At 40.7% G+C, this 27,370-nt stretch overlaps 1 protein-coding gene across 1 annotated transcript in view; it reads left to right on the top strand.

The window, feature by feature from the left end:
* The window catches only part of HAUS5 (HAUS augmin like complex subunit 5), a 1,223,310-nt gene that overhangs the window by 768,233 nt on the left and 427,707 nt on the right, over positions 1–27,370 (top strand). The window lies entirely within an intron of this gene.

The raw sequence follows: 27,370 nt of genomic DNA on the forward strand, positions 1-27,370 counted from the left end.
GATCAACTCTTTGCCTCTTTTGCAGAAATTAAGCAAGGGTTGTCAATGACAAAATATTATTTTGTAGTGGCTTGTACATTACATTAACTTTGCTATAACTCCCATAGGAAAATCCTGCAGCAAAACAACAGACCCCACTCAACAAGAGTACTAATTCTGCTGCCTTCTGGAAAAGCATTAGTTGTGAGGAAATGCTAGAAACATCCACCTGGTAGTTATTTCACACTTTTTCTAAACACTTCAGGTTTATTGTCATGGCTAGGGTTGGATTTGCTATGCTGAAGAGTATTCTACATTTCTAATTCAGTAATGGAGCCAGCCACCCACTTTGATTTGAAGAGCATTGGGGATATTCCCTGTAAGCTACGACTGCAACAGTGACCCAAGAACAATATATTGTGTAGGCAACTATAGCTGTACATGTGTGTGTGTGTGGTCACTGTTGCTGTAATGTGTTCTTCTCTCCTTCCCCTCTACTGCAAGGAGAACATGAGGGGTTGGGTGGGCACCCATAAACACCTTCCCCTTCGCATGTATACCTTGCTCTTCTTCCTTCCTTGTTCATGTTGTCTAAGGAGGACTTTTATTCTCTGTTACACGCTGCAGCATTGAGGGTAGTCCCTGAAATATCTGCCCAGCAGATTCTGACAGAGGGATGGCAGGGCCTTGCTTGGTGGCAGTAAAGAATCAAAGATTGTGTGGCAGACACCACCTGCATATCAGGTACATGAAGACATCTGAGTAAAAGCAACATCAGCCAGTTGTTGGGGAAAGGTTCTCCGCTCTGAAAGTCCAGCCACATGTCTGTCTTGGCCAGTGACAGAAGTTCCTTTAAGTTACAACTGCGACAGTAACCACACAAACAACATCTACACTTATTTTAAGTTGCCTATACAAGTGTTTTCTTTACTCTGTTATGTAATCTTTTGTTTTTCAAGGTCCTATGGACTATTAAAAAGACTTACAGCAGGTCAAAAAATTCCATTTTCTAATTAACAGATCTAATTTCTGAATTCTTTTTACCGTTTAAATAAAAAAATTACCCCATCCTGTTATGATTGTGTTGCCCATTAACAAATCAGTCCCAATGCTATATTCAAAGATAGAGCTGGAGTTAACCTGGTAGTCAGAAATGTGGACCAGACAATTTCAGATTTACTGCCTTAGCTGGGGCTGTATCTCATCTGTACATTGTAAAGTAATCTAGCAGATTATCAAACTTACCTGTACTACTACATGCAAGTGTCACTTCAGTCCCTGTATCCAGTCATGCTGGTGCTTGTCTTTTTCATTCTTTTACCCACTAAACCTGTAAGCAGGGGGATAAGGGTGTTTAACTCCCACTATTAAATCTTTTGTTTCCCACTAGTGACAGATCTTTCTTCCCTTTGTTAAAGTTATAGAGTATTAAAAAAAAAAAAAACTAAAAGAAAAATCTAGCCAAGCTAGACTTTTCACTGTGTGATACCTTGAACGTCTTACATTATAAGCTACGTGGGATATATGTAAATGAATCCATAAGGACATCAGGTGTTTCAGCTGTATGGCAATTCTGAATGTCCATGACTTTTTCTTTTTACGTCTGTTATGGACAAATTCAGGTCAATAAAGCCAAACTCCACTAGCTGTGGACATGCATGTTTCAGACTTCTTATGACCTCGTCAGCACAGCATAAGTGGAATTTTTGGCTAACCTCTGGAAACGCAGGGTTGTCGTACCCAACTGATGTCCATTACTATTAAGGTGACTGCAAAATATCCCAACTAACAATCCAAAACAATGAGTACCAAGGTCACACAGAACAACTAATCAGTAAAAAAAAAAAAAAAAAAACTAAAAGAAAAATCTAGCCAAGCTAGACTTTTCACTGTGTGATACCTTGAAACCTCTTGCATTAGAGGCAACATGGGATATGTGCAACTGACCCCATAAGGACATCAGGTGTTTCAGCTATATGACAATTCTGAATGTCCATGACTTTTTCTTTGTCTGTTATGGACAAGTTCAGGCCAATAAAGCCAAACCCCACTAGCTGTGGACATGTGTATTTCAGCCTTCTTATGACCTCATCAGCATAGCGTAAGTGGAATCTTTGGCTTGGAAACATTTCAATTATGCTGTGCTGATGAGGTTATAAGAGGGACAAAACATGCATGTCCACAGCTAGTGGGGTTTGGCTTTATTGTCCTGAATTTGTCTTTAACAGACTTAAAAAGAAAAAGTCAAGGGCATTCAGAATTGCCATATAACATCTGGTGTCCTTATGGGGTCATTTGCATATATCCCACGTTGCCTCTAATGCAAGAGGTTTCAATGTATCACACAGTGAAAAGTCTAGCTTGGCTAGATTTTTCTTTTAGTTTTCTTTTTACTGATTATTTGTTGTGTGTGACCTTGGTACTCATTGTTTTGGAAAGTTATAGAGTATGTCATTTGGTCAAATCAGAGTAAATCCTGCCTGTCTAGTTTGTCATTTTAATTTTGCATAGCAATGGCCATTTGTCCCCCACCCACTCACGTCTCATTCAATTTGTTTAATTTTTTTAGAAATTCTTCATTTAGCTTTTTATCAGTCTGCTGCTTTTATCAGATCCTTGAAAATCAGTTCTGATTGCACTCTGATCCTGGTAGGCATTACTCTTGGCTCACTTTTTCATATTCATTGATCTATCTAGTTCCATTTCTTTTGCATTGTTGTCAAATGATTTATGTAACATTTGTCATATTTTCTCCTGTTGCTATAGGCAGTAATAGTAAGTGTCTGTTTCAAATGATTTTGAGTGTTCATAAGTAGTTTTGTCTTGTTAACTGGTAAACGTATCAGAACCTGTCTTCTGGTTCATGAGGACTTTGTCAACATACTGTTAACTGCATCCCTGGCTTCCCTCAGTCACTGAATTGCCTCAGAAATGGTTTTCCATGATCTATTCATATCTTAGTAGGCACTGGCTGTGTATATATTATTCAGCCAAGTAGGGGATGACCTTATCTGTAGTTTGATGCTCCCCTTAATGTTTTAGTATGATTTGTAGTTAACATACCCATTTTTTTCTCCATTATTTCATCCAGGGATTTGATAATGTCACCTCCTTCAGCCATCATTTCATATCCATTCTAGCAGTTGTCATGAGTTTTGTTATGCAGTTTGTTTTCCTAACTCTTTTATTCTGTTCTCTTAAAATTTTGTACTTTTCTGTTAAGTTTTGAAGTTGGATCATCTCCGTAATTTATGCTTTAGAAAGTAGTACATAGTCTAACTGAAATCCGATTTTTAGTGTGCCTTACTATGAGAAGTATTTCCAAGTACTTCATTTGACAATTCAGAAATATCGTTGTCATCACCTGAAGACGTTTGTACTATTCCTTCCCTGTTTTTTAAGGACCCATGTAAAATACTTCACCAAAGCTGCCATCTTTACCTATAATTGTTTTTCTTCATTTTCCTATAGTTTGCATTAACCCAGCAACTGTCGAAGAACATTTATTTTGCCATTTCTCTGATATAGTGGCTTCATTTACCTCTGCTGGAGGGATTTCATGTTTTTTTTTTAGAACTGCAGTGTTCTGTAGTAGTTTTTCACATTTTATTGTGCTTCGTGCACTTTTCATCTAGTAATGTAAACGCTGTTAGGAGTAACAGACCATTATAATTTCCTTCACTTTTCCACGCATACTTTTTAAAAATCTACATGACTTCTTGCAGTACATTTTTAATGCTCTGCTGAGTTACATTTTGTTCTGTTTCATACCATTTAAATGGCGCAGCCACATAATTGATTTGGTCAACCACAGGGGACCAGGGACATGTGCTATTCCTAATGTGGGATTTAACTGATTTCCCCCTTTTTCATGGTTTTAATACTCTTTCTGTTTATTCCTTCCTTCCTTCTCATAAAATTTCCCATTTCTTGCTGAATGTTACTGCACTTCTGATACCAGCTGTTTTGCAAACAGTTTTTTCTAAACTTAGAATTATAGTTTTGGTGAACAAGTATAAGACCTATTGGCCATAAAGGAACTTGATGCTCTGGATCAGTGCTAGAGCATTCAGATGCCTCTGTAATCATTCATTTACTTCTTGGCGGTATGAACTGATAATCTGCATTTTAATCAGAGTAGATATGCATTGGATAGATGTGGAACGCATTGAGATGTGAAGTTGTCCTGTTTCATGGTGCAGTTTATATTAAAGTTTTTGAGGCTGAGGATTCTGTTGTGTTCAGTTCAGCAGGAGGTACTTAAGTCAAATGATTTTAAATTGTTAAGGGTTCTCTGATGCTTTGCATTTCGGGCACAAGTTTCCTGTAAGAAACCAGTAAGATGCAGGGAAGAGCAGAAGTTGCTGTAGTCTTCTACTGTAAGATGTGCCTTTTGATTCTGTTTGTAAGGTGTCTTTGTACCCTCTCCAGCTCCAAATAGATAAAATGTTGGTCGGTTACAAAACAGGGTACATTATTCTATAAATTGTCTGATTAAGAGCTGTATAAAGAGGTGCAAGTACTTCTCTGCCGTGGCTGTCAGCTTCATGGAGGTTAAGTGGCCAATTCCTTGTGCTTTATGGAAGGTAGGAACTATAAATGTATAAAATTAAAGGGTCTATATTATATGAAAGAAAGTTCATATAAGAGAATGCTTAATGAGCAAAAATCCCAGACATCAAAAACAATATTGTGGGGGGGGGGGGCTGCGCCCCCCACACCACCCGCTAAATATAGATTCCAGTTCTGAGATCGCACTACAGTGAGGAAAGGGCAAAAACTCCAATCTTCACTATACTGCTATCCCTCAACATGCACCTCCATGTCCAGGAGTTTCGCTCATTAGAACGTTCACTTATATGAACTTTCGTTTATATAATATAGACCCTAAAATAAAAGATCAGCATTTACAAAGACTCCCAAGCTATTTTACTGTTTTGTCAGCTTTTATTTGCTGTCCATAAGTATAGTGTAAAGCTGGTAGTGGGACTTGCAAAATGTTAGAATGCTGTATTTTTTAACATTCCATTGGCATCATTCTTATTGGATAAGAATTCTAGTTTACTAAATATATGGTTAAAATGTTTTAGTTAGCTATTACCTTAGGGAATAGTGCATTAAACTATTTGGCTCACTTAGGGTTCTCATCAAGGTTCTATCTTTCCGTTAATGGGGCAACAGCTGCTTTGGCGTCGTTAACGGTTTTGTCATAAGGGAAGTTGTCCTTCATTGCCAGTATTTGCAGAAATATCCAGTATCAAAAGAATCAACAGAACTGCAAGTGAGACGGCATAAAATTATTGGGAATTCTGGGTTTTAAGTTTTGTTTATGTTCCCGTTTCTTGCATTAAGAGGTTGACAGCTGTAGTTTTCTTTTATATTCCTTTCCGATGCTATGATTTAGCTCAGTAAACACTCTGTGGCTTCCACTTTAGCCTACCACAGCCTACAAATATAATTTATCTTCGGAAAAATTTATATATTGGTACGATGACATAGTTGTCAAGTTGTCATCACCAAAATTGGGATGCACTGCGTCTCATGACTTGGTAAAAAAAAGCTATGGGCAAAAAGTGGGACACTTTTAAAAATGTTATTGGGGCAACAAGTACATCCTGATTTTGTCTCGTTTTCAGAGGACAGTCTCGGACTAACTCGACGGAAATGAAAAGTGGTGTTCATCGGCCAAATGGGAAAGAAATGAAGCAACGTGGGAGTGCCTAAACTTGTTACAATTGGTAATAAAGTGCAGCAATTCAAGTATAAAGAAAATGTTAACAGTTCATAAAGGGAACTCATTACAACTCGTTCGTTCACACACTCACATGCACACTCACTGCTAGGCATGTTGAAAAGCCAGCGCATTACAGGAATATGTTAAAGACCACTACAGTGCATTTATTATTTTGGGGGGTGTGGCATTTGACTATTGAGACTGCGGTTTATGTAAAAAAAAAAAAAAAGATATATGTGAGCATTTTTTTTATTCTGCATTTCAGCCGGTTTCAAAGCGTGACCATGGCATTTACAATCTAATTAACGTGTCTCCTATGTACATATACCTCTGACCTCTCTTGATTTTGGCTCAAACCCCTTCTCATTCCCTGCAGCTGGTGGTTTTCGGAGAAAAGTGTGGGCTGTCACATTTCATAAATAACGACAATCATTTTAGCTATACACTTGCTTTTCCTCCAAATAATGCATGCTAATTCATTTCCTTTTAAACCCTGCTGGCATGCATTTTTCCCAGTAACACAAGTCTGTAAGTGAAATGATTGCCGTTATTTATTAAATGTGATCGACCACACTTACTAAATTTGACATTAAAATAAGTGTGTGTGGTACCCACTTCAGCAGCAGCTGAGCGATCAATGTTATAATGAACGCTAGAATTCCAACCGCTAATTATGACTATTACTCCGATAACAGAAAAGTACCGAAAATTCAAGAAAATTTATGGCCTGTTCCTAACAGCGATGTCGCACACATAAAAGACAAAGGCTAGTTACAACATTAAGTCAAATACAAGTGTTTACACTGAAAGGTGCTTGTAATGCTGGGGCTAAAGCAGCAATAGCTGCCATGTCAGGAATACTTTACAACAGGCTTTTTAAATTTTGCCTCATGCGCAGAACTGAACTTGATTGCTCTTCTTTTTGCAGCTACTCGGTCCTTTTGTTGTGGAGTCGGAGGAGCCAGGAATTTTCAGTTGAGACGAGAGCCCCTAGGGTTCATTTTTCCACTCCTAGGAATCCCCCCTAATCTTATCCACTGACAGCAATAGTTGGGTGGTAGGAAGTGGACTAGCTTGCTGGTCTTGGAAGGTGGCCTACTCTCGCTTCTGCCAGAGCACCCCCCCCCCCCTCAATGGCAGCTCTTCTGAGCTCTTCTATAGTTACCTTCAAGCAAGAAGTCTGCCTCTGCATGATGAATTCTCCTCAGCTCACCGTGTGACTTGCGCATGGCAGCTTGGGTTCAGTAGACTTGAACTGCACAGGGTGGACACCTTGTTTTCTGGTTGGTATCACCCATGTGACAAGTCAGAGCCATTTCTCTCCCCCTAGTATGGGTGAGCCAACAACTTTTGTTCACTCCCATCTTCTCCTGCCAGCTCCTACAGGAACCTGATCCACTATTCAAACTGGTCATCTGCAACGTAGTGTGGGCTTTATCTCTGTACACCACAGAGCTGGCTTTAAGAAGGCAGTGTTGATTTAGAAGAGAGTCTTATAATGAGGACACAAGACTGAGACATCTGAATGCTCCTGTGACTCAAGTATGATTGTTTGTTCAGCCAAACATAATTGTTGACTTAGAAAAGAAAGGCAAAGTCCTCCGTGGAAAATATGTTTGTACAGAATCTAAGTTGAACAATGAACCTGAAAAGATCACAGTAGACATAAATGACCTTGCACTATGATGACTTAGTCAGAAAAAGTGTTTTTGCACCCATTTGCACCCCTCCCACCCTCCTGTATATCTAAATATAGTAGCTTCAAGTTGCCTAACCTTGGAACTAATGAGAAACTTCCTTACTCTAACAGATGAGTACTCTGTATATACTGAGTAAACGATAGAGTTGATTAAAAATATATAATTTTCCCTCTTCATGTAATTGCAGTGTAATATTCACTTAGTATCTCACATGCACTTCCTGCTCCTCAGTTTCAGAAATTTCACTACTAATAAGTCATCTCTTTATATAAAAAGAACTCAGTTGCAACACTTTTGTCAGCAAAACTAATGTAAAGCAATCCAGCTATAACTCAAGTGATCTTGAAAAAGTAAATTCAAACAGAAGTCTTTGAAGTGACTGCTACCTTCTGTTTTTTTTTTCCTCTTCCCCAGAATTTCTACAAGGCAAGTTTGAGTCATAGTCTTCTCTAGCAACACATAACCACAGATACATGGTTTTATAAATAATTCAACAAGGCAATTAACTAGAGTTTGTTCTGACTTTTTTCAGAAATCACAGGAGCAATTAACTCCAGACAAACTTTTATCAGACACACTTTTATCAGTTACGTGCTACAGCTTCCAGCAAAGAATGCTATCCTAGAGGTCTCTTTCCAGTCAGAGTGCAATTTCTATTGCAGACTTGCTTTGATTCCAGAAAAAAACAGCACTGGAAGAGCAGTTCTGGACTTACCAGGTCTGAACAAGTTCATAAATAGAGAAGCCTTGAGTGGTGACTCTGAAAGCATTACTCCCTTTCCTGGAGGAGGCCTTTTGCATGATAACCTTGGATATGAAAAATGAACAGTTTACATTCCAGTGAGTCCTCAAAAAAAAAAAACGAATTCAAGATAGTTGATCACTATTTTTCTTCTGACCTATCCACAGACCCTGGAAGACTTACAAAATGTTTAGTATGCCAAGGGAAGCAAAACATAACTTTTTCTTCATCGGGATGATGAACCTGATTCAGTACATCAGTTAGACCATTATATTCTGCTTTCTAGTAGTGGCAGTATATTTCTAGAAATTATCTTTTACTTCTCAGTAACAATAAAATTTTCTTAAAGTCAATTATAGATTTGGTATAAAGACCACAGAAGAGTGATAAATAAAGATTCAGTCTGCCTTGATACAATTTTCTTATCAGGTCATAACTGCAAAGCATTTTTCTGGAAGCACAAGGATATATAACTTCTCCCATTCTACTTTTTTCAGACAAGATTACACATGAGGAGGACATAGTGGCATCTCAGAAAGCATATGGAACCAGTCTGCATATTCTCGTCTCTGGATTTGATGCTTCCTCTTCCATAGGACAAAAAGAGGGAGTTCCTATGTTAGACATGACTAACTTACCTATAGTAATGAATGTGTTTCCACCATCCAAAAGGCAGATTATGATCACAGATTGATTGGTTAATGCTTGCGGTGTTTGCCTGAGGAACTTATCCATCTAAACCGGCTGGCATCTTCAGAAGAAATCACTTCATATCAATGGGAAGGAAATGGAGATGATTTACAAGGCTTCTGAACGCCTTCTAGGAGAAATTGTACCTAGGCTGCCTGCAAAAAACACAAGCTTCTCTGTAGATGTTGTCTATAAAGAACCAAGGAGAAACCAAATGTTTTAGTTTTATAAACAGGTTGTTGTGGTTGGAAATGGGCTGTGGAACAAAATCTCTGGCCACTTGCAATTCATGTTCCAGGCTAACAGAATTCTGTTGGAAGATGTACAGAGAAGAATGGCTTTGGGCTGTGACTAAAAACTGGATCTAATTTTTTTTTTTTTTTCCAAATTTTTTTTCAAATGTGGGGTCTTCCAGAAGTGGACCTGCATGCCACCCACCACAACAGTCAATTAAATTCCTTCTGCTCTTTTGTCTCCCCGAGTCAATTTGTAAATTTAGATGCCTTATTATTTCAAAGGAACCTAATTTTTATTTCTTTTTTTATTTTAATTCAAAAAGTTCTCTTCGAATCAGAAAAGACATTGCCAACATGCTTTTGTGGTAGCACCCTTTTGGCCCAGCTCACATTGTCTTTTTTATACAACTAATGAGCATAATTTCTCCCTGCTAATGGCTTGCTGAGCCATATACCCATCCTAAATTCCCCTTATACCTTTCAGCTGTACAGGTTTTCACAGAATGTCCAGATTTTCCCTCATATTTTTTAGTCTGTTCCCCATAAAATTTCTGGTTTCCTGGAAAATCCATGAGGATTAAATTCAGAAAATAATGATAGACATTTGAGTTTCAGACTTCCTATCTTTCAGAAAATGCATGATAAGACAACACCTTTTATTCTAGCAACTTTCTAAGTTTATAAGAGCAGTATTTAAAATTTGTTGCTATTTTGGGGGTTTTGTCCACCCATTATTTTTGGCTTTGTCTAGATTTCTTGTGCCAAGGGGTTAATAGCCCCTCCTCAAGGAATAGTGCAGTGTGTGCAGCCGGCTCTTCTCTTTCCTTCTTCCAGGATAAGCTCACCCATCCTCCTTGCCACTGTTGTTAAGTGCCTGAACCACTAGTCAAACTCTGGTTACCTTAGCAGTAGTTATGGCTTTCTCCTTTCTACTCCACTTTTCACTGGCTTGAACCAGCAAACTCGTTAGAATTATGGAAAGCACTCTTTCTGGTTGTGGTTACCTCTGGCAGTATTTTAGAGTTAAAGTATTCATTTGCAAACAACCTTACTTAATATGCTACAGTGAAATAATGCAGTTGTAAACAAACCCATCATTCATGCCAGATATTGTTTCTTTAGAAACTATTAATCATTTCATTGATTTGTTCATTGGAAAGTATCAGAATAATGGAGAAGACCATCTGCATCTGCTGAATGCACTTAGCAGAGATGCTGTACAAGAAGGATTAGTGATTTCAGACACACTTATCAACTACGTGAATCCCTTAAAAAGAGAAAGAAGGCGTACTAGTAATAAACAACTTTTTAAATTATTTGCAGACTGTTGTCTTTTCATTTATAAAGTACAGTAAACCTCTTCTAGGCACTGTGCAAGCTTATTCCTTCAGTGCAGCAGGCACACCAACCAAGTACTTCAGGAAAGCTTCTACACAAAGTATTTTGGAAACTGCCACTTAGATTGCTATCCACAGATTACTAAACACCAAGTTTGATGCACAATCCAAGGTAGGACAGGTTTTGACAAATTTGTTCTGCATTGGCCCTACAACAGTACTAATCCCATGGGTATCATAGCAATTCTTTGTAATCTTCCTAGATATGATGATTTTACTATTACTGTGGCCCTCCCAAAATAATTAATGTAGTTTGTGTAAGAATCCTTCCTGTAACAGTAGGACTTTGCAGATTAGTCATTGCAGTAGCAAACTTAATCTTACTCCATTCCCTGTAATAAAGGTACACAAAGATGTTTTCTTCTCTCTTCCTTTCTTGTACACTTTCAGAACTTAATATTTATGTTTTACCTACTGCAATTCTGAATCCTATTGAGGGCCTTATGGAGCTCAAAGAGATGTATAATGCTCCTGAGTATACCGATTCTATATGGGGATCTTGCATACCAACCAGGATCTGAGTGAATGCTGGCACAACATGAGAACTGAAATTCAAATGGACTAAGGCACATTTGCTGAAATGTCTGGCAGAGATTGACACAAGAATAAGGTAACCAAACCCAGATCGAGGCTATAGCCAGATTTTTTTTTAATTGTATTCTAGCTTTCAGACTGCAGTCCACTCAAGCCCCCAAGTGTAGCACCTCCTACCCCACTCCAGATAGTGCATGCTTCTGAGCAGCATGCTTTTTCAGTATTGTTAAGACATCCAGAGATTACAGGCTTAAAAGTATTTTACTAGCTGGGCATTGTAAAAAAATATTTATCATATTCTACAACTTTGTAAAAGAAATGCATGCTATATTTGCCTGGGCTGATTTAACTTTAAATTGCAACACACCTGTTTGCCCAAAATAAATTATTAAAATAAAAAAAGATGTGGCTTACATGATGTATATGTGCATGTACGCGTATATCTGTGTGTGTGTGTGTGTGTGTGTGTGTGTGTGTGTATATATATATATATATATATATATATATATATATATATATATATATATATATATATGTATGTATGTATGTATATATATATATATATATATATATATAGATATATATATATATATATATATATATATATATATATATATATATATATATACGTATATAGCCACAGAGTTAAGATGAGAATTTTTTTTTTATTTACTGCACTTTATACAGTGATAGCTACCATTTTTGAGCATCTTTAAAGCATTTATTTAATTTTATGCCAAAAATCATCATTTCTGTTTGTTGGCTTTTTCCCACTTCTGTTTGCCTCCAGATCGCCTTGCAGAAGGGCGAACTTTGGTAGTTGTTTGGTGTTTAATCTGCACTTGAGGGCTTCTTTTCCTGTGCTTTTACACATATCTCTCAACTGCCCAGGATTTCACTGAATGTCCAGATATTTGCCTCAAAATTCCGGTCTGTTCCTCATAACATTTTTGGTTTTCTGACAAATCACTGGTATGATCTGAGAAGTGAAATTAGTAAATAATGTCATACATTGAGTTTTAGACTTCACATCCTTTAGGAAATGCATTTAATACATACCCTGTTATTCTAGCAACTTTCTATGTTTATAAGAACAATATTTAAAATCTGTCCCTATTTTTGGGCCTTTGTATATACCTCCATTATGCCAGGCTTTGTTCAGATTTTGTGTGCTAAGAGGTTGAGAGGTATGCTTTTACATTAAGAAATTCCAGGATCATCAATCTTGTGGCAGTTGGGAAGTACTTCAGTGAGCTTAAAGTGTGTGGTCATTTATTGGCTAGAGGGCATAGGAATCTGTTTTCAAGTTTTTTTCCCTGCTATAAATCAGGTGAGTTTGCATGGAACTGCCCACTGCTCAGTGGTGAGTAGCCCTGTAAAGTAGCAAACGTCTAGACAGCTAATTTTTGCATCAAATAATGCTAAGTATCATAGCGCTGTATAACATCTTGCCCTTAACCCTAGAAACTGCCATAGGAGACTCCTGCTAAAACTCTGTCCTTATTCCTAAACAGTCCAGCCTATCACAGGACTGGACAACATAGATATGAAACTTCTTAACATCTCTGTGGCCAGCTTGGTAGATTTGGTCATCCTAAGGCAATGTAGCAATTGTCTCGTGCACTGACAACCAGTTAATCATTATAGAAAGTAACACAGTATGTGAGAGTTGTAAATACACAACTTCCTTGGAGGCAAAAATCTCACATATAAAGAAGGTTGTCAAGAATACCCATACTACATTCCTCACGCATACTGCTCACCACACACACACGCAGCGTCTTATGCTGAGGTACTTGAAAGAAACTTTCCCAAATCTCAAAGAACTCCAGAGCTACTTTATGGCAACACTGTTCTTCAGCAGTCATTAAAACGCACACCAAGAGAAACACCACACATCTCACATAAGCCTATACCCAGTGGCTCCTAAGAACAAAGCCCATAAGGCAAACCTATACCTTACTTTACTCAATACTCTTGTCATTAGAGACTTCATTGTGTGACACACGGATGCCCCATGCATCATGTTATGCAAGGGCAAGTTAATGGTTAGTTGCCTATCTGGAGCCAGGGTCTGCAATATCACAAATGCACTCAAGTCAGTGCACTCATGGTACCAGTCTGATTCTTTGATAGTCCATGTGTGTGTACGAAACCTGAGATATACCTCACTGAACTTTATGCAAAGAGACATAATGACTCTATTAGAATGTGTGTCACAGACCACTACAAGCCATGTATTAAGCAGCTGTCTACCTCACCTAGGATGATGCAACAGTATCAAAATAAAATGATTGATTTTAATAATTGGCTTAGTTTATGGTGTAACTCCAGTGAAATCTAATATCTGTCAGCATGGGATGACATGGTCAACAGAACAAGTTGCTTTGTCAAGGATGGGCTACACCTGTCCCTCCAGGCTTTTGGATGTTGGCTAAAACTGTATCTACCCCCTTTAGAGCCTTTTTTAGTCAACACCAGAAAGACAAAATTGCCAACATAGTGAAGAAGTCTCTAAGCAACCTTAGGTTATTACTGTTCAATGCCAGGAGACAAAACAAAAAAACTCCACGCTCTTCAAGCCTTCCCCACTGTGGAGCATGTAGACATCTGTGCTGTGAACAAAACTTTGTTTAAAACAGTAAAAAAATAATCTTACAGTGCAAGGTTACAGTGCCTTCCACACATTTAGACCATCAGCAGCACAGACTGGGGCCAAAGATGGAAGTGTCTTGATCTGTGTCGGCAAAAATCACACCTCCAGGTTGGTTAAACGGGATGATAACATAGAGCTCATCTGTGTGCAAGTCACAATAGAGAAGTTCCTTCACCATATCATGACTGGCTGCGGGTCACCATCTATGTCCCTAGAGTCTCAAGACTCTTACCTAAACCTACTAGAGTTGCTCATCATCCAACCAAATGCCCTTTTCATGAGTGACTTTAGCTACATGTTTATAGTCTTAAGAACGTACACTGCCTAAAATTCACAAGCACAACACGTCCTAGACTTTATTAATGCAACACTCTGGAACAGATAATGCACAAATGCTCCAAATGGGCTCAGACATGCTGAATTTGGTACTCACCAACATGGGAGAGTGTTGCATCACCTCCCTGTGTCACATCCTCACTAGTGAGGTCAGATCACAAAGCTGTCTCCTTTGAAGTAAAAATCAACCCAGAAAACTTAGCTAAACCAACAACTGTTAGGAAATATTGTAAGGCAAACTTGTTGTGTCTTTCGGCTTTTCCCGGTTAGGGGTCGCCACAGCGGAACTCCGGTCCGCTAATGGTTGGCAGTTGATTTTTACGTGCTGAGTTGCTGGCCCTAATGCACAACCTTCAACGAAGGTATGCCCATTCACGCATGTCTCCACAGAAGACGCTCTAGCTGAGAATCGAACGGGGCAACGTCTTGCTGTGAGGCGACAACGCTACCGCAGCACCACCACCGCGGATGATATTGTAAGGCAAACTACATCCTATTAAATGACATTTTATCAGAAATTCAAGGCTCCCCCAAACCCTGTAAAAGTGGCAAGCAACCAGTCAACAAAAAACAGCAATACACAGCCAACCCAAAGATGAAAATCTTCCAACAGCACAAAACCGAATCCCAGGTAAAATGGATAAAGGAATTTAATGTAAAACCCCAAACCCTGGACCACAGCTATCTATGCAGAATTATGCGTCCCTATACAAACGTGAATGGCTACATAGAGGCTGCCCATACCTACTAGACGTAAACCCAAAACAAACACTAAAAACAAACCCTACTGGTGGAATCTTCACCCAAACAGTATTAATAATAAAAGAAAACAATTTATGGCCAAAGTCGGGAAGAGTAACTCCCTTGAAGACAAACCAGTACTCTCTTATGCAACTAAACAAGAAACTAAGAGGTCTAAATCCAACAAGGTCCACTACTAGGTCAGGATAGCCTCACAGACCAAGGACAATCACAAGGCCATCTTCAGCTATGACTAGTGCGCTGAACTAGTGATATGTGGAACCACCTTCACTGATCAGGGTGACCTAGAAAATCTACTGGCTATCAAATTGAGCTAAAAATCCACTCCCTAGCTCTTCTAAGTAAAATCCCCTCCAACCTACTTCCTCTGACTGTTCTCTGAGATCAGGTGCAGTACTCGCTAAAGCCAAGAACATTGCCTTTGTGGGTCCTGACACTATTCTCACTTGCCTTCTGAACAGTCTAAAACAGGACCTGTCAGGACCACTTGAGACTCCTCAACTACAGCCTTGAACTTGGTGGATTGCAGCAGTCATTCTGCTTCACAAAAGTGGACGATCGACCATCGCAGGGAAATACAGACCCATCAGTCTAACGAGCCTAATATGCAAAGCCATTTAATAAATTATGAAAATGATAAAGTAGGACGTTGACAACCTACAGACTCTGGTCCCATCCCAATTTGTAAATCCCAGAGATGAAATAAGAAATCCAAACCAATGCATAGCTAGACAAAATGATCCTTTAATAACATAAAGAAATCAACCTGCACAGAGCACCTGAGAGCTTTCGCCTGCTAACAGTCAGGCATTATCATTGTCATATTGGTGCAGTTCAAAATGTATTTAAATACAGAAACCAAATACTGACATCATATCCTGCTAGTTTAACATGTAAAAAAGACTTGAATATTTGCATTCTTAGCATAGAAAAAAAATTATATATAAAAATGCTAACTGTTAAAATACACATAAAATACTTTGAATAAGTTAAAATTAACTACTAATGTTAAGTTGTCTATCTCGCCTTCATTCTTGCTGGATGGGTTCGGAGCCGACCTCGGCTCCGACTCGGCAAAGCTCGAGAGTTGGTTCCACCGGCTCGAGGCTCCCCTTATATCCCACAATGCTAGGCGAGAGTTACCTCAGATCTCGTTTGCCGCTACAGCTTCGAGGTTGGTTGTTTCTACCGGTTCCTGGTGAGTGTTAATTTTTCTTGTAAAAATTACTCTTCAAACCCCTTTTAAGTTAATTTTCTTTCTTAGTTAGAGTAGATTAGAAAACTTTATTCCCGACCCTAAATTTTTCCGTTTTCTTTCCCAAAGAACCTTTGGTTCTTCCATTGGGCCCTTAGGCCTTCCCTTCCCTAGTGAAGTGTTTGTGTTTCTTGTAGTTTATTCTAGTTTAGTGTACTTTAAATACTAGTATTACTACTAAATTTATTGTTTTTTACTGACAGGGTATAACTTGTGTGTTTGGGTGAGTGTTTGTGTTCACCTGTCAGTCAGGAAAAATGTCTAAAGAAGCAAAGGTCTCCGGATTCAAGAAGTGTGATGCGTGCTGTCAGAAAATGTCTCTGACAGACGCTCACACTTCTTGTGTCTATTGTCTGGGGCCTTTGCACCTGCAGGACTCCTGTGCTGTGTGCCATGGCTTCAGCCCCAGGGTCCTGCAGGAAAGAAAAAACAAATTAATTCTTAGAGGCTTACTGAAGCCAGAGGATTCCCTGTCAGTTTCAACAGGGAAGCCCTCTAAGGCATCGAGGTCTTCGGCTCCGGCTTCTGAGCCGAGACCTCAGGTTGCTCAACCTTTGCCTTTATCGGCTCCGGCTGGAGCCGATAAGTCTCAGTCCACAGTTTCTGTGGCTCCCTCGGCTCCGGCCGGAGCCGAGGTTATTGAGGTTCCCGTGTCGGCTCCGACCAGAGGCTGTCCGATCATGACCTTCAGAGGGTAGTGAGTCGACTACTTAAGTCCGAGGCACTAGCCCAGATGCTTCAGAGCCCGACTCATCAGTCGATGCCTGCCCCGGTCCATCAACTTTTTCCTCCTTCGACTCTCTTGAGTTCGGAGCCGGGTCGCGTCGGAACCGAGACTGTGATTACTTCGGAGCCGAGACAATTGTCTTCGGCTCCGTCGTCGGCTCCGTTTTCTTCTTTGGAAGAATCTCGGCGCCGGACTTCCCTCGTCGGCTCCGGGGGGTGAGTGGCATCGGACCCTTGTCCGACCCCCCTCTCCCTCTCGGGGCTTCGGCGCTGGTGAGTTCGGCTCCGACATCGGCCTCGGAGCCATCACTGTCGGTGCCGAGGGGTTCTTAGCTCCCCGGAGCGGAGACCTCTGGCTCTGCCTGACAGGGGTGCATTCGAGGTCATGCGGAGTGTGTTAGAGCCTGGCTCTACTCCACAGTCGGCTCCGTCCGCCCCTCCCTCTATGCTGCCTCAGGGTAAGTCGACTCACTCCCTCATCCCGGACCGCAGAGAGCCAGCTCCTCAGGAGCCCCTGTGGGATTTCATCCTCTTCCGAGGCCTCTCCTGATTTGGCAGAAGAGCCCCATCGGAAGAGGAAGTGCAAGAGGAAACACATTGACTCACCTGAGTCTATCACGTCAGACACAGATTTGGATGATTCTGAGGGTTCCCCCCGTTCCCCTTCTGAAGATGTCTCATTTGCAGACATTCTGGAGATCCTGAAACAGAGGGGAAATTGGCCAGCCCTCAACCCTTCGGAGGACGAATCTGTGTATCTTGAGGCGTTTGGCTCTCGTCCTTCCACCTCCTGGGTGTCCCTCCCTTGACCCCCTCATGCAGATGGTTGCTAAGAAGGCATGGATGGCTCCTGATTCAGTGGACCCCACTCCCAGGAGACCCTCTAAGTTCATCACAGCTCCATCAGACAAGCAATTTTTATCAAAAGGAGTTTCTGTGGATGCTATGGTGGTAGCTGCTGCCACAAAGAAGGAACTGGCTGATCCTTCAGTACCTGTCCATCCACCTAACAAGGAATCTAGGTCCATGGATAGGCACGGGAAGCGGATGTTCTCCTCAGCGACATTTACCATGCGTTCGCTGAACTACCTGTGCCATTTCACTCGTCTTCAAAGGGACTTGATCAAGGAAGCGAGTGAAATGTTAAGGATCCTACAGCTGCGGGTTTCAAGAAAAGATGAACACGCAGCTGGCTACCCTTAATTCCATATCCAACTCCTCCATGCGCCTCCTCTCTTACGCGGCCGATGGAGCGAGCAGAGCCGCAGGGACAGGTGTAGCCTTACGTGACACGCCTGGATGCGGCTATGCAATTTGCGGACCCTTTCAAGGCGTCTTTCACGAACTCCCCTTTGATGGATCATCTCTCTTTGGTCCTCAAGTGAAAGAAACCCTGACTAGGTGCGAGACTGATGGCAAGACCCTTTCTGCCGCCGGAGTCCGTTTTCAACTCCTTCTAGGCCTTACCCCAAAGGCCAGAAGGGTGGGAAGATGTGGTTCCGTAAACAATCTCAAGGGACTTCGCCTGACGACAGAGTCGTTTTCCTACCAAAGGCAGAGGTGGGAATAACAATGGTAGACGCCGCCCTAGGGGCAGGGGTCCGCAGAACCAGGGCAATCGGGAATCCTTTCCTGACAAGCCCTTTCAGCATCCCTGAGGTGTTGCCCGACTGCCCATCTTCGGAGGCAGTCGGGGAAGATTGTCACTGTACCCAGAAGCCTGGCTATCCCTGACTCAAGACAAATGGGTACAGTCCATCATTTCGAAGGCTATTCTATCCCCTTTCTTCGTTTTCCAAATCAGTCAAAAATCCCTTCCAGATGTTCCACCCGCTCAAAGGGATATAGCAGCTTTGGAAATTTCAAAACTGCTTGCATAAAGAGCAATTCAGCCAGTGCCAGCAGACCAACAAGGATCCGGAATCTACTCAAGGTTCTTTTTAGTTCCAAAGAAAACAGGGGACTGGAGACCGATTTTGGATCTCAGTGTCTTGAACAAATCAGTCAAGAAAACAAGATTTCGGATGGTCACGCTGCAATCCATTCTTCCCCTTTTGGGCAAAGGAAACTGGATGTGCTCTATAGACCTTTGGGATGCGTACTATCACATAAAAATGAACAGACGCTCCAGAAGATTCCTCCGCTTCAGGCTGGGAACCAGTCATTTTCAGTTCAGGGCCCTGCCCTTTGGTCTCACCACTGCCCCGGTGTTCACCAAATGCATGGCAGTGGTAGCTTCTCACCTGAGACGACAAGGATTCCAGGTGTTTCCATATTTGGACGACTGGCTTCTCACAGCTCCCACCAAGCATCTCCTTCTGATGGCCAGAGATTATACTTTTCGCGTTTGTCAAAAACTGGGTATTTCAATAAATTGCGAAAAGTCTGTTTTGTCACCTTGTCGTACTATTACCTACATAGGCGCAAATCTAGATACTATAAACATGTCTGCAAGGCTAACTCACCAAAGGATATCAGACATTCACAAATTGGTGTCACTTCTTCTCAACAACAACAGAGTCAAAGCCAGGTTAGTTCTAAAGGTGTTGGGAATCATGGCAGCGCCATACCTCTCCTTCCATTGGCCAGATACCACATGCGGATCCTTCAGTGGATGCTTTTTACTCAATGGTCATACCAGGAACTTCCAATGTCTCACACCATTATGATCACGCAAGCGTGCGAAAAGCATCTCATGTGGTGGATGTCTTCCCCCCAGCTCCTGTCGGGAAGACCATTTGTTCCACCTCCTCCGGTTGCTACTCTGACAACGGATGCCTCCCTGATCGGGTGGGGGCATTATCAGGGCAGGACAGTCCAGGGCACATGGCAACCAAACGAATGCCACTTGCACATAAATGTTCTGGAGATGAGAGCAGTGCTTTTAGCGTTGCAAGCCCTTCAAGACTCTCTTCCCTTGGGAACAATTGCAATCCAGACAGACAATATGTCTGTAGTGTGGTACATCAACAAACAAGGCGGAACCAGATCATACCCCTGTGTCGAGAAGCACTCAGACTGTGGCAATGGGCGATTTCTTCTCAGCGTTTTCTGATAGCAACGCACATCCCGGAAGTCCAATCACATTGCGGACAAGTTGAGCAGAGCTATACTCATGCCTCACGAGTGGTCTCTGAAAGACTCTGTAGTGAGAGAAATTTTTCTCAAGTGGGGTCAGCCTTGCTGCGATCTTTTTGCTACTCCCCAAAACAGCAAGTGCAGAGAATATTTCACTCTATTCCCTTTACCAGGCCAACCCAGCAGAGACGCTCTAGTCCAAGTTTGGCCCCGGGGACTTCTGTATGCATTTCCTCCTTTCCCACTGATCTCTCAAGTAATACAGAAAGCTATCGCTCAGAAGGCCTCATTGATCCTCATTGCTCCTTACTGGCCTCGACAAGTGTGGTTCCCCTTTCTACATCGATTTCTTTTGGAGCGACCGTGGAATCTGGACCTAGTTCCAGATCTTTTGATCCACCAGTCGGGTCACTTTCATCGCTCCCTCCCCTCTCTGAACCTCACTGCTTGGTTCCTCCAGTTCCAACCGTAGCCAGGCTTCCTCAATTATCTCACTCTGTTAGAGATATATTGATAGCTTCCCATAAATCTTCCACTCGAAGATTTATTTGAGTAAGTGGAAACGCTTCTCATATTGGGCACAAGGAAAGGACATAGATCCTTTCACCGCTTCCATCCAACTAGTCCTTGATTTTCTAGCTGAACTCTTCCATGCAGGTTCATCTCCATCTACACTTAAAGTTCAATTGGCAGCTATTTCTAACTTCCATGTGGGTATTTCTGAATCTGCCCTAATGTCCCACAAACTTTGCAAAGCCTTTTTGAAAGGAGTTTTTCTTCTCAGACCTCCTATAAGAAATCCTCCTTCTCCTTGGGACCTAAATTTAGTTCTTGCTTCTTTGATTCTTTCCCCTTTCGAACCTGCAGCTTCATGTTCCTTGAAATTATTATCATGGAAAACTCTCTTTCTGGTGGCTATCACATCAGCTAGAAGAGTTTCAGAACTTCAAGCACTCAGTTGTCGTCCTCCTTATCTTTTGTTCCATAAGGACAGAGTATCCTTACGAACTAACCCGTCCTTTTTGCCTAAGGTGGTTTCAACATCAAATCTAAACCAGAGCATTGACCTCCCTGTCTTTTTTCCAGAGTATTCCAATAGGTCTGAACAAAAATTACACTGCCTGGATGTTCATCGTCAATTAAGGTACTACTTGGATAGAACAAAACAATTCAGAAAATCTGATCAGCTGTTTGTCTCCTATGCGGAAAGCAGAAAGGGACTTTCAGTTTCAAAGGTATCATTATCCAGATGGCTAACATCTTTGATTTCCCTGGTATATGAAATTAGACAACAAAAATTGCCTAATAAACCTAAAGCCCATTCCACCAGAGCTTTGGCTACTTCTTTAGCCTTCCAAGACAGACTGCCTATTGACACCATTTGTGCAGCGCCTACTTGGGCTACTCCTCACACTTTTATTTCTCATTATAAGTTGGATTTAGCTTCTAGGCATAGAGCTAACTTTGGTTCCACTGTTCTCAGGAGTCTGTTCCGTTAGGCCACCCGGGACAAGGTGCTAGGGACGCGGTCCCATCCAGCAAGAATGAAGGCGAGATAGACAACTTAACATATAGAAGTTATGTTCTTACCATAACGTTCCATGTTAGTTGTCTTCTTCTCGCCTTCTTCTTGCGTCCCACCCTCCTTCCCCCTGGCCTGGACAGACCTAGAGGAGTTGTGATCGTGACCTCTCTTTCTACCACCTCTTTCTTAATCATACGCTATTATGCATATTTCTTGGTTCAGGATGTAGGTCACCCTTCTTTCTTCCTGTTGTTAGAGGTGGATTCTGTTTTTACAGTTATACTGTTACTGTTATAAGCTGGGGTTAGCTTACAAACGAGATCTGAGGTAACTCTCGCCTAGCATTGTGGGATATAAGGGGAGCCTCGAGCCGGTGGAACCAACTCTCGAGCTTTTAGAGTGGCCGAGTCGGAGCCGAGGTCGGCTCTGAACCCATCCAGCAAGAAGAAGGCGAGAAGAAGACAACTAACATGGAACGTTATGGTAAGAACATAACTTCTATTTTTTGTATATACACAAATATATTGCCCTAAAACCACAATCCGTACTACTAAGACACTTGTGAATTAAAATGCATTTTCAGCTGCTATTGAAATACATAGCATGTATCATATACATATTCCAAAAATATTTTTTGATGTCTTTCAAATTATTTTGCAAACATTTTAAGCATGCTAAAACACACTACTTCTTATACAAACTTATACACATTGGGCCCTGATTTTTAATACACCAGCCATGGAAATGGACTCATTAATGCCTGGTTTAACCTTGGCATTTAGCCTTAGTTGCCGTTCCATTTCTTTCACCTGCAAACACAGATCCTGGTCACCTCCCCTGGCACTGGTGTATATTCTGTGTATTACAAAAAAAAATAACTTTTTAAATTAGCACAAACAAGACTGTGTGTCTATAAAGCACCGGTTGTTTTTGCATTTCTAATGTCTCTATTGTGCTCCATAAGTCTCACATGCAACCTCCTAAGTGTCTTCCCCCACATAAAATGTGGGGCATGAAGTGCATGTAGCCAGGTATGCTACTAATTTGGTGTTACAGTTGCAGCACTCTGGACACCTCAAAGTCTTATCGTAAGAATCTACCTGAACATACGGTCCATCGTTTATGAACCTGCATGTTGAACAACTTCCACAGTTGTACATCTTGGATACAAACAAATTCCTAGTAATACCAGTGTTTGTATCATGCAAGTTGGTATCCAGATTCGTTCTATCAACATATTCATCCCCAGAATTATACAAACTAATCTTCAGAATAGGTCTAAATTTAGTGGTCCGATTTCTAATGACTTCCTTTCAAGTGTCAAGCAAGAGCTTAATAGGATATCCTCTTTCCTTGAACATACCTATAAGTTTGTAAAGTTCCTTGCCAAAATCTAAATCACAACTCACCAATCTGGATAGTCAAACCATCTGACCCTTCACTATGCTCTTACTTTGATGTTCCGGGTGGCAACTATCATAATGTAAAAGTATATTACTGTACGATGTTCTTTGTGTTTCACTGTCACAGTCATTACATTTGGGTAATCTGCTGGCAGGTTGCCCTCAGTAGGCCTGAATTCCAAAGTCTTGTGTTCTGCGTCGGTTGCCGTCTCCTCTTCCATGATGTCAGGTCGCCAGGGGTATAAAACATGCAGCCGTCATTTTCTTTAGTTTTTCTTGCCCCCGATGTCAGGTGCACCCAAAAAGGTAGCAAAAATATGTATATATAAATACATGCATCAATATAAACTTTACCTTCATCTACAAGCAAATACACCACATAGGTTGTAGAAGATAGAGAAGGAAAGATTACCCGAATGTAATGACTGCAACAAGTGAATACACTCGAACATCTACATTTATGGTAAGTGTACACAACTGTACATTTTCTTTCTAATCAATTTTGATGATTCTGTCAAAAATGCAATATCCAAATGTAGAGATTTATATTTCTTAGCCAATTTTTCAAAAGAGGAAGGCTGTGTGTTGAGAGATCCAAAACTGCTGTTCTGCCTTTCTCCCTGCACTGTATACTCCAAACGTGGCTGCTGGAATAAACCATTCAGTCCAGAAATAGCAGGGGGAGCCATACTTTGATACGAGTACTTTTCATTTTGAGAGCCCAAACAAGGTGTGTGTAAAGTAAAAAGTTCCTCTTGACTGGTCGTCAGGATCGATCCCAATGTCTTTAATTAAAAAGACTAATGTCTGTGATGGGTAGTTTTAAATATGTTTTGCGAGATTCTTGGCATTGCCTGGAATTGCTAAGAGAGTTTAACATAGAAAAAAATAATTGGTTTATGGCTATTGATGTAGTGAGTTTATTCACAGTGACCCCCCACAACACTGATTTGGAATATTTTATGGATTGCATGACAGTGGGATAATTAAACAAACAAAGATCAACTTCCTGACGAATTGTTAGAGATAGTGCTCAAAAATAACTTTTTCATGTTTGAGGGGGAACACTTTCGCCAAAAGCCTGGAGTGGTAATGGGGCCAAAATGTGCCCTAGTATTTGCAAATTTATTTTTGGCCGAATGGGAAAGGAATAATGTTTTTTCATCACCCTTTATGTCCAAAATTTAAGAGTATTATAGACTACATACTTGTAGTTTGGAAAGGTACACAAGAAGAAGTTGTGGAATTCCTAGACTATACAAACGGAGTGTCTAGTTATTTGATATTTACTTACAGGGTTCATGCCCAGAAAACAGATTTCCTTGATATTCTATTAACTAAAGGCAACTCGGGAGAATTAATTTCAAACATATTTATAAAGGAAACGTATAGTAATACACTTTTACATTATGATAGTTGCCACCCGGAACATCAGCATAAGAGCATAGTGAAGGGTCAGATGGTTCAACTATCCAGATTGGTGAGTTGTGATTTAGATTTTGGCAAGGAACTTTAGAAACTTATAGGTATGTTCAAGGAAAGAGGATACTGTATTAAGCTCTTGCTTGACACTCGAAAGGAGGTCATTAGAAATCGGATCACTAAATTTAGACCTATTCTGAAGATTAGTTTGGATAATTCTTGGGATGAATGTGTTGGTAGAATTAATCTGGATACCAGCTTGCATGATGCAAACAGGTTTGATACTATGGTTGTTCCATACAATCATGATGCCCCTAATTTAAGACAAAGTATCAGGAGAGCTTGGAAAGGTGTATTTGATGCTGACTTTCAGAATATAATTGGTCTTGAGCCCAAAGTGGTTTATAACAGGGGCAGAAATATCAAAGAGATTTTAGAAAAGGACACTGGTATGACTAGGAATTTGTTAGTATCCAAGATGCACAAGTGTGGAAGTTGTTCAACATGCAGGTTCATCAACGATGGACCATATGTTCAGGTAGATTCTTATGATAAGACTTTGAGGTGTCCAGGGTGCTGCAAGTGTAACACCAAATTAGTGGTATACCTGGCTACATGCACCTCATGCCCTGCATTTTGTGTGAGGAAGACGGTTAGGAGGTTGCATGCGAGAATTATGGATCACAATAGAGACATTAGAAATGCAAAAACAACCAGTGCTTTATACACACATAGTCTAGTTTGTGCTAATTTCAAAAAGTTTATTTTCTTTGTAATACACAGAATATACACCAGTGCCAGGGGAGGTGACCAGGATCTGTGTTTGCAGGTGCAGGAAATGGAATGGCAACTAAGGCTAAATGCCAAGGTTAAACCAGGCATTAATGAGTCCATTTCCATGGCTGGTGTATTAAAAATCAGGGCCCAATGTGTATAAGTTTGTATAAGAAGTAGTGTGTTTTAGCATGCTTAAAGTGTTTGCAAAATATTTGAAAGACATCAAAAAATGTTTTTAAAATATGTATATGATGCATGCTATGTATTTCAATAGCAGCTGAAAAATGCATTTTAATTCACAAGTGTCTTAGTAAGAATTGTGGTTTTAGGGCATTATATTTGTGTGTATACAAAAATAGTTAATTTTGACTTATTCAAAGTATTTTTATGTGTATTTTAACAGTTAGCATTTATATATAAAAATGCTAAGCACGTAAACATTCAAGTTTTTTTTTTACATGTTAAACTAGCAGTATGTAATGTCAGTACTTGGCTCCTTATTTATATGCATTTTGAACTGCACCAGTATGACTTTGATGATGCCTGACTGCTTGCAGACGAAAGCGCTCAGTCGGAGGTGCTTTGTGCATGTTGATTTCTTTGTGTTATTAAAGGATCATTTTGTCTACATGCGCGTTGGTTTGGATTACATATTCCATCCCAATTTGCCTTTAAGGGAAGGTTGTGCCTACTTAACCTGATAGACTTCTTTGAGAGCAGCACCAAGGCAATGAACAAGGGTAAAACAGTGCATACTGTGTATCTTGACCTGGTCAAGGTATTCGATTCAGTACCCTACTCAGCCATTGTTGACAAGCTTTCTGAGTTAGACATAAATCCTTACATAACTCACTGGATTGCTAGCTGGTTCACAGGGCCCAAGAAGTCAGGATTGGTGAGACCCCCTCCACTAAGACACGAGCTGAGTACCCCCAGGGCTTTGTGCTCAGCCCACTCCTGTTTGGGATCTGCTTCTTGAAAGTCAAGGCTAACATTCAAGGCTTCCGGCTCTCCAGTTTTGCAAATGACTGTAAATTGGGAAGCTATTATAGGTTCCACCCAAGACCACCAACATCTTGCAAGTGGGTTTAACTTAGACAAATTGCTAATGCCAAAGCCATAGCCTAAAACTCAGTGCCAAAAATGTATTTTAGTGCCATGTGGGAAACCATCAACCCAAGTTAATTACTCCATTGATTAAAAAACAATAAGAGTCGACCAATAATAAGGGATCTGGGAACATAAGTAGACAGCAGTCTAGCCTTTGACCAACAATTAGCTAAGATGGTAAGAAAATCGTTCCATGCCATCTAACTTGTAGGTAAGAGTACAGTGTCCAGGTCCAAGGAAGCTGTGTAGTATCACTATGCTTGGCCCTTATCAAACCTGTCATTGAGTACACTGCCTCCTTTGGTATGTACCTAACCAGACACTTACAACAGTTGGAATGCCCAAAAAGGTTTCTCACCAGGAGAATTCAGGGCAAGAATAACCCTGTCCTACCATCATTGTCTAAAGGATCTGTCTCTTTAGACAGTCTTCTACTTGCTCCTGAGAGGGGATCTCTGCCTGGCTTACAGTACTTCCTCAAACCCAGCCCTGATGGATCTTTTGCAAATGCGCCAAACAAATGGCACCAGAAACACTAGATCCAGGGATCTGAACTGCACTTGTTTCATAAACAGAATTTGCTGGAGAGAGAGATATGTATCCCAAAGTAAGTCCCTGTGCTACAGAATAGGCTCCCCATCCATGTAAAGCAGAGTTCATCCCTGACCATGTTGAAACGAAACCTTGACTATTGAATGGGAAATTGTAAATTTACCCCCAGTCTGGCTGGCCCCCATGCCCCTTATGGGAGAGTGTGTGTCAATAAGAAAAGTATTGTTATAACTAAAAAAAATACACCCCCTTCATATCCTTTAGTTACCTCCTTACTAACATTCCCCCACCATTGTATAGATGTCTTGAATACTCTGACTCCAAATAGGTTTGAGGTGCATGGCTAGGCTTGTAAGGGCCCTAGGGGTCATTAGGTTCATAGGTTGCAACTAGGCTATTTAAGATGTATATCTCTCAAAAATATCGACAAAATCTAGCCACATCCAAAACCAGTGTGCCACCTGCATTCCCCATATGTGGGGGTGTACCCCCCCCCCCCATTAATTATATATAGTAAATCTGAAGTCCCACAACAGTGGTAAAAGGATAGAAACCATTCCTTAATATAACTTTAATTTTGGCAATATTTTGTTTAGATATTTTTGAGTTTACAAGTTTTTGTTGATATGTTGTATTTAAATATTTTTAGTATATTTTATTTAAGTAGACCCATATGTAAATAGTGTCCCTGATTCTATGTACTGATATGGAAGTTGTCTTATATGCAACTGCATTTTATTGGGATATCTACTGAAT

The sequence above is a fragment of the Protopterus annectens genome, chromosome 8.part0 (assembly GCF_019279795.1).
Source record: "Protopterus annectens isolate FY-2018-M chromosome 8.part0, PAN1.0, whole genome shotgun sequence".
Classification (NCBI taxonomy): Eukaryota; Metazoa; Chordata; order Ceratodontiformes; family Protopteridae; genus Protopterus; species Protopterus annectens.